Source organism: Pteropus alecto, unplaced genomic scaffold (genome assembly GCF_000325575.1).
Source record: "Pteropus alecto unplaced genomic scaffold, ASM32557v1 scaffold106, whole genome shotgun sequence".
NCBI lineage: Eukaryota > Metazoa > Chordata > Mammalia > Chiroptera > Pteropodidae > Pteropus > Pteropus alecto.
This window is the reverse complement of record NW_006442103.1, coordinates 18,679,604-18,688,230: the sequence shown is the minus strand read 5'-3', so window position 1 is coordinate 18,688,230 and position 8,627 is coordinate 18,679,604. Positions and strand designations below refer to the sequence as shown.

Genomic DNA, 8,627 nt, shown 5'->3' with positions numbered 1-8,627 from the left:
GCGCGGGTCGAGGTTCCCTCCTCCACCAGCCTCCGCGCTCGTCCCGGCCTCTCTGCCTCCCCCGAGCTGGGTGGTGCACCCTGCGGTTCCGACGGCTCCGGGGCCTCCGTGGGCCTCGTTTTCCTCACCCATAAAACTCTATACACGGGGCGCAGCGGGGCGAATGCGCTGACTCAGGGGTCACGATCTGGATTTGAATCCCAGCTCGAGTACCTCCTTGCCCGCTCTGGGGTCTTGGACGAAGGCTTCGGCCTTTCTGTGCTGCAGTTATCTGTGAAATGGGGCTGATCTGACGTGGATGGCGGGCTTGGAAGAACATTTATATCCATTCCCATCCGGAAGAATGCACCCCCAAACTCGGGCTATGTGGCGACACCCGGGGAGGGGTACGGGGTTCGGGACGGGAATAATAGGATTTCAATGTTTGAATTTTTAACCATAGGTGTTATCTTATGGTAATATAATATAATATCTTATGGTAATATAATATAATAATAATAATATAATAATAATTATATTATTATTTATGTTTTAAAATAATATATATAAAATGGCTGACATAGAGTAGATAATAAATGGTCACTACCATTTAAAATTTTTATTTACCAGTTACTAATGAGCCAGGGGCATGTAATTTTGGGGTCTATTCAGTATTTTAAAGCTTTTGTTTTTTTCAGAGACTCGTCAATATTTTAAAACCAGGATATTTTATAACTTCTCTTGGAAAATAAAAACATAAAAATGGAAGTTCTAGCAACATTGCCCTGCATCCCCACAAAATAACAGGGTCTCAGGTGCTCCCACCTGACATTCCTGAGCAGCTTTCGCACTTGGTGCCGAAGGCACAGTTAGATGACAATCTGTGGCGTCCAGGAGCAGGCCTAGGTGAAGACAGCCAGCCATGGGGAGGCGAGTACTGGACACGACAGAAGCAAATGGTATCTCCAAGAGATGGAGAAGGTGAAAATATAAAAGCCTTTGAAAATGTAAGAATTGTAACCTTATTTGACATTTACTATGCATATTTTTTTCTTAATAAATCCCTAAGTTCCTTCAAGACAAAGACTATGCTACTTTGTATCATCTATATTTTTTTCATAGATTGCATTTGTGTGTGTGTGTGTGTGTGTGTGTGTGTGTGTGTTTATATTTGTGGGGTAAAAGAAATATGTGAATTAGAATGTTATAGAACAGACAAATGAGTCCCAGGTCCCTAGGCCTGCCCTTCAGACCCCCACCCAAGCTCAGAGGCCCACCTGGCAGGTGGCTAAGCTGGCTGGGGCCACCTGAGACCACTGTGATTTTGTGGGGACGTGGGACGATGTTGCTAGAGCTACTGTTTTTGTTTTTATTTTTCAAGGGAAGTTCTAAAACACCCTGGTTTTAAAATATTGAAAAGTCACTGACACAACAACAAAGGCACCAAGCACAGCCCATAAAACGTGACTGTTCGTCAGATTTGTCTCCAGGCCTCAAGTTTGTGCCTCTCAAAACACCCTCAGTCTTGGTCCTGTGTTCCTATAGAGCTTGGGAAGATAACAGGTTAATGCCCCTCTGCCAGGAGGGACAGTTTATCGAGGGACTGTTGGCGACACACAGTCCTAACCAAGAGGCGTATTTATAGTCATGGATTTGGAGCGGGAAGCCCCTTTGCTCAGACCTCAGAGTCCAATGTGGCGATGAGACACCCAGCCCCAGGGGCACAGGACAGTATGTGAGGTCCGGGACCTTTCAGTGACCCCTAGTCACACCCCATCGGCATTCGCTTATCTACAAGTAGACAAGCTGCAGGACAGGAAGGTGGGACTGAACAGAGCAGGAAGGGAGCCTGGGAGGATGGAAAAAGGGCCTCTGACATCTGTGATTGCAGTGGACTGAAGGTCAGAAATAGTCCCTTCTATTCAGAAGTGGCCGCAGACCAAAGAGCTCACGAGACTCACTACAGCTGTCGCCTCCCTTGACTTGGGGGGCTGAAAATACTGTATGAAGAAAAGCATTTCCTATGCCTCGGCAACCTGTGAAGTAGCAGATGGCATTCGTGGACACTGTCCCAAGGATAAGAAGAAGCTTCTTCAAAGATTATGTAATAAAGGCAGGTGATTACATCAACTTATGGAACAAAATCTGACTTCACATTAACATTCATTTCTAAATAAACATTTAAATTAATGCTTTTAAAAAAAGATTATGTAATAAGTAGATGTTTATCCAAAGTATCTCTAGGGATAGGATAGCTAAGGACAAAGAGCAGGGACAAGCTGAGTATTCGTCTGACTCTGAGCTTAACATAGTGATATAATAATAACATAATAATAATAATAATAAAGCGGCTAACATGTATATAGCACTTTGTGTGCAGTCCTCGTTGTAACAGATTTGGAAACAAAGACACAAAGAGAAATCCAGTAATTTGCCCCAAATCTCACAATTAGCAGCTATTCCATGTACATGTGAGAAATTTAGCTGAGTTCGCTTAACAATTTTTGGTAGTAAACTAAGGAAGTTTTATTTGTGTTGAATTAAATAACATTTTAAACTAATGTTTCCTGTGAGGCATTGTCCCCTTTCCGAGATAATACAGATGCTGCTACCACCGGTGGACACAGGTGGGGCCACAAACTAATGAGACTGTCTGTCTGTTGGTTTGTGGTCATAGCGACCCTTTTCAGAGAGCCCGGTGTTTGCCTTTCTGCCTCCCGGAATCATGGTTCGCTCAACTCCTTTGTTCCAGAAGAGCCGCCGTATTCCCAGTTGCCGCCACCAGGCTGGGCGCCGGCCGCTGAGTCCCAGTGTCCTGTCACATAATTTCACTGTTTTCTTTCACTGATGCCATTCTTCTGACCATGTGGCTTGGCCTTGGCCTGGCTAGCTCACCCTACAACTATTTTGAGAACAGCCTCCTGTGACCTGTTCTCTACAAGGAACCCGGAGGGTGGGGACCACCAGGCCATGTTTACCTTTGTATCCACCACCTCTCCCTGCACATAGTAGGCATTTCATAAAGCTTGTGGGTGGGGGGAGGGCGAGCCCGTGAACGAGAAACGGCGAGCATGGCCTCAGCTCTGGCCACGTGCCAGCGCTGTCTGGTTATTGTCTCGCCCTGTCATAGCTGAGCTGGCTCAGCTATGAGGAAGATGAGATGATGAAGAAACAGGATGTGACCTGTCTGGTAAGATGAGGACCAAGACGAGATGGGAGGTTCTGGTCTCCCTGTCACTGCTCTGAAGATGCTAAATTTGGTCAGAAACTCCCAAAGCCAGAATTCTTCTTGATTTGATTTCCATATTTCAATCTACTGGTGCCTCCCAGGCAGGTCCTGGGGTCCTTGGTGACAGGCTTTGCCTCGGTACCGCCCTGAGCCATGTCTCCGTCTACTGGTGTTCTGCAAACAGGAAGTGCTCAGTAGATGTTTATGGAATTGAATGAACCGATGGGCCGTAACCTCGGTAGCCATTTAGTTTACAAAACCGTCAGTACTATGACAGACAACTCTGTTAAGTGGTCTGAACCCATGTGCACACAGCTGCTTACATATGTGTTTGGCAAACATGACCTCAAGCTGGAGCTTCTGGATTAAGCCTCCAGAATGTTCGAGGATATTCACCGTCTGCTAACTTGGGAAGATTTCTCAGACATTTTCTTCCTTTGTTATAGTTTTGACATAACTGATTTTCAGATTTAACAAGATGGTACCTGTCACCGGGGATGGGGAACAATTAGCCAGGACCCTTCCCTCCAGCACAAACCTCCGCTCAGCCTGTCCTCAAGGGTGTCAGAGAGTAACAACGGTACCCAGCTCATCTACTCTCTCGGCCACGGTAAACACCAAAATAAAAAACGACAGCATGTGTGTGAAGGCTGTGGAGTCACACAGAAGAGTAAGCTAGGGTCGTGGTCACGATGCCGTTCAAGTTCATTTTCAGCTGACGCGCCGTACAGGCCAAGGCTGCATCGGGCGAGGACGCTGCTCCGTGGTGATGGCCGCAGCGCTCTGCTCCCTCAGAGCCCAGCAAGACGCCGCAAGGAGGGGCCAGCGACAGCACGTGCTAAAGGGCTCTCACAACAAGCTGATGCCAGGGGCCCGGCCAGGGGTTTGCTATCTGGGCACAACCTGTCTTTCTTGCTAAGAAATCTGGCAGCAGCTTTGCCACCAGGACCGAGTTCTGTGATATTGTCCCAGTCTGGCAGGCTCCTTGTGCCTTGGGGGTGCTGGACTAGAATGTGAGGTGCTGTGGGCTGGCACAGGTTTAGGAGCTGCTGAGGACAAAGATGCTCCTGGAAGATGGGCCAGGTCACAGGAAGAAGGGCAGGGGAGGCCTGGTGGTGGTGGACGAGGCCTAGGACTCCACGCAGAATGCTGAGAAAACAGAGCAAACCATTGTTTTGTTCTCGGGTCTGGAATTGCACTTAATGTACTGGCCACACAAAGCACTGTGACCAATTCCAGGATCAACTGCAGATGCGAACGAAGAGCAGGAAACAGTGCATTTTGTCCCAAGGAAGGAAGGAAAGTGACAGAAGCCCATCTTCCCTCCCCAAAGAGGCTCCTACGAGAGAATAAATGTCCGTGAGATAACTGGGCCCAGTTTCCAACCTCTCTCCTGATTCTGGAAGTAAGCGAAGACTTTTTCTGAGCAGAGCAGAGGTGGACGGAGAGGCAGGCTCTGGAGGTGATGGGGGCCTACCTGTGGCAGGAGGAAGGCACCCCTTTCAGAGCAGAGCCAAGAAGATCAGGTAAAGTGCTGGATTCCATGGGCCAGGCTGAGCGAACTACTCCCACCACCTGAGCTTGAAGACGTGGCTTCTTCCTTCAGGGGCTGTCACTGGAGACCGAGGACTGTAAGCTCAGGCCCACCCTGGAAGGGGCCTTCCTCCCCACAGAAATCCTGCTCTTGCGCTCCGAGGAAGCCAGTTTCCAGGTGCTTTCTAGAGAAAGCCAGTTTGGTGTCAACTTACTCTTAACAGATTGTGCTGCAGGCCTAAGAAGGGCAGACATAACAGGGTAGGAATCAGGGCACAAAACTTGAAACTGTGGCCAGAGAGGCGGACGGGGCAGCTAGAGGTGAGCAAGAACGTCGTACATACCAAGGACTTGAAATCAGACGCAGACTGTGGCGGCCCCACGGGCTGAGGCCGGCCCTGTGTGAGCTCGCCCGTGCGGTCGCGGGCCCAGGCCCAGGCCCAGGCCCATCTGAGACCTCAAAGCCCTGCGTGGATGAAGAAGGGGCTACATCTGCTCCTGGTGCCGGAAAGGGCCTCCCCTCTCTGCTCATGGCCGACCCCTCCCAGCTGGGTCCCGACACAGCATGCAGGGGGCACACTTCGGTTCATTTCTCAGCACTGCGACTTTCTGTTCCAAGCGCCCGTTCCCCTGGGGCGATGGAAACTCGTCAGTTTAGGGGAGTTCCCCCTCACCTGCGAGCACACCGAGATTGTGTAGGTGATGAGGAAGTGTTTGTTTCCTGAGGGAGAAGCGGACGAAGCTTCTGAAGTTTCTGGAGCAAAGGCCACTTCCTCGTGTGCTCTGGCCTTGACGCAGCCAGGGTCATGCTCCCCTGGAGGTGGGAAGTGGCCGAGGTCCCCTCAAGATGAACCAGTGAAAGGAAGGGGAAGGGTCACGAAGGGGTCCGCCTGACTTACTTAAAACTCAAGTCTTCTTCCCACACCCATTTCCCCTCCTGACTCACCTCCTCTTGTTGGGACTGGTCCTCAAAGTCCAGAGTTACCTGTCTCTCTTTCTCCCCTTGTTCCAGAATGGTAGAGAACTTTAGAGGTCATCTTGCCCAGTCCCTTTATTTTATGGGGGAAGAGATTGTGGCACTGTCTGGCACGCCCAGAATTAGATCCCAGATCATGTCACTGACATGAAGCCCAGCCCTCTGAGCCCAAGGACGTCCCATCCTTCACACAATCATGTGTGTGTCCTCGTCCATTCTGCTGGCGCCTGATGAAGCTTCCTCTCCTCCTACGTGGATCACAGCGACAGTGATCAAGACCAATGGGTGACGCTTTGCTCATGGCGTCCACAGAATGCCTTCTGTCCTTCTTCCCATCCCTCGCATCCTGCTCATCCTTCAAGGTCAGATCAAGTGCCACCTCTTCCAAGAAGCGTGTGCTGGCCGGGCGTGACCTCGCCCCCTCCGGCTGCATTCAGCACAGTATCCGCACGGCTCCTGCATGACGGGGCTGCAGGCGGGCTGCATCTTCATGCTATTAAGTTTCAATAACTAGGTTATAAATTCCTAAGCGCAGGGCCTCGCCTGCACTTCTGGGTTTCCCCAGCCAGGGCCTGGCCTTGAGGACTAGCTGATAACATTTCAGTCGCTGCTTGTGTGTCGTAGACTGAGAGGGGAAACTTTGGCAAAATGCTGAGAAATGTTTGCTGAGCCTCTGGCCCAAGTGAACTGGGGACACACACTGAGAAGGAAATGCTTAATTTACGGGGTAAGCAAGCTCCCACAGAGGCCGAAGGTGATCAGCGCAGCAGGCACCTCGTTCCAGGAGAAAGGGAGACTGCAGAGGCTTGTGGAAGAGCTGCAGGCTGAGTGTCATCCGCCCACGGATGCGCCCAGGAGCCTGGCCTCTGTCGCCGCTGGCCCTAGTGGGATTTCTGGGGCTCTGAGGTGCCCACGGCTCTTCCTGGGGCTGAGTCGTTGGTCCCTGCTCAGTGGCCTCATGTTCCATCAGGACTTTGGCTCCCCAGATTCCCCAGTCGGACTTTGGCTGTCGCTCCAACATGCTTCTCTTCGTGTCCTGTCCCCAGAGAGGCCCGACGGTCCCTCGGCTCTGTGGGTTCGGGGCGGTCCGGGATGCCGCAGCTCACTGTCCTCCAGTGTCTGGTACGCGGTGGGTGCACAAGCTCATTGTTTAACAGATGAATCGTCATTTTGGGGTCGGCTCCCTGAGGTTTTGCCTTTGAAGCCCCGATGAGTCAGTGCAGGAAAAGCCGCTTCTGCACCTGGGTGTCCTCTGCCTCACCTCGGTGACCTGAAGGCAGTTTGTGTGGTTGCCATTTGGCTTCCCGGCCCCGGCCCCCGAGGCGGTGACTGTGACGTGACTGTGGGGGACATGCCAGCCCCGTGGCCATTCTCTCACTTCAGGTCCTGTCCTCACCTCAGTGAGTGAGGTGACAGAGAGGGTAAGAGGTCGTCACAGCCCCAACTCCTCGTAGTCTCAAGGGCGGTGTGGATCCGCCACCTCGCCTGGTCTCCCCCCGGCCCTGCAGAGTCGGGGTGGCTGGCGGACCCCGCTTTGGTCCATCAGATGCGAGCGACGAGGCGGGAGACGCCAAGCATGAGCTGTGGAAGCAGAACCTGAGCCAAAGCCAGGTCTCCCGGCCCCGGCCCGGCACCTTCTCAGCCACTATCCAGCACCCTCCCGAGCACGCGGGGGCAGGAGAGGGGCTGGCGCCTCTGCCCAGGTTCTCCCTGCCAGCGGCCCAGCAGGAGGGGCTCACGCCTTGGCCCAAAGTAACTGCCGCAGTTTGGAGCCGGGAGGGCTGGGGAGGTGCAGGCCGCCCCCTTATGTTCCAGAGCAGATGCCCGGGAGGTCGTGAGGTGCCGGGGCCACGGGTCTGGAGCCCGTCCCTGACTCCAGGCTGCTGGGTGTGGACCCATCAGGACCTGCACCTTTGTTCCCTGGTTGCTGGGCCACCGATGGGGTCCCCTCTGGCCTGAGCCTGTGGGCCCCTCCGCGGATCACTTTGTTTGCACTGAGGAGCAGCTAGGGGGCAGCTGCTCCCAGACTACTTGGGGTCACATCCCAGCTCCCTGGCAGACCCGCTGTGTGAAGGGGATGTCACCCACCATGTGAAGGGGATGTCACCCGCCGTGTGAAGGGGATGTCACCCGCTGTGTGAAGGGGATGTCACCACGCCACCGCCTTGGGGTTTAAATGAGACGTGAGCGGCGCCTGGTCCACGGTCGGTCCCCACAAATACTGGCTGGTATTTGATCGAGAGAAGACGGGCGGTAAAATTCTACGTGCCTCCGGGAGCACATGCACCAGTGCTGACACCCCGGAGCTGGCCCCAGAGGAGGCTGCTGAAAGGTCTGAACTGCCCCACAGCAGGAACACCCCTCTGTAGTTGAACTGACCCACACAGAGCCACCTTCCCGGAGTGTGGACCCGAGGGCCTGGCCTGCCCTGTGCCCGCCAGGGACCTGTCATCAGCAGCTGACTCCACTCTCGGACTTGTGGCCGGGATTACTGGGATCGGAACTCCCCAGGGAGGTGGGTCCCTGCCCACTGGCTGATGGCTGAGAACAGGTGGGTCCTGCGGGCTGGGCCAGACCTATTCGTGGGGAGGTGAAGCAAACCCAAGCCAAGATTCTGGAGGTAATTAGAGAAAACATGCCCATCTCTGCCTCCGCCTGCCCAGCTAGGACTGGCCACGGATGCCAGGCAGAGCGAGGGGAACTTTTACTCAAAGCAAGGTGACCCACCGAGACCCCAGGAATGGACCTTTCATAAAAGCAGCTGAGAGATTTGTTCGAATCTGAGCCAAGAACTCCTGGTGGGGTCGGCGGGGTGCTGGCCTGAGGAGGACAGTGGCTTCAGTGACCCGAGCAAAGGGCATCTCCAGGGGCCACTCTCCCAGCAGGGCGCCTGGAGCTCGCGGGGCAGCC

General features: G+C 53.3%; 1 long non-coding RNA gene across 1 annotated transcript; it reads right to left on the bottom strand.

Moving 5' to 3' along the window:
• Window positions 1-4,357: 4,357 nt before the first annotated feature.
• Window positions 4,358-7,807, bottom strand: LOC112469048. Its single transcript, XR_003042462.1, has 2 exons — window positions 5,086-7,807; window positions 4,358-4,979 (listed from the first exon to the last, which is right to left on the bottom strand). It is a non-coding gene; the product is annotated as an uncharacterized LOC112469048 (long non-coding RNA).
• Window positions 7,808-8,627: the final 820 nt, after the last annotated feature.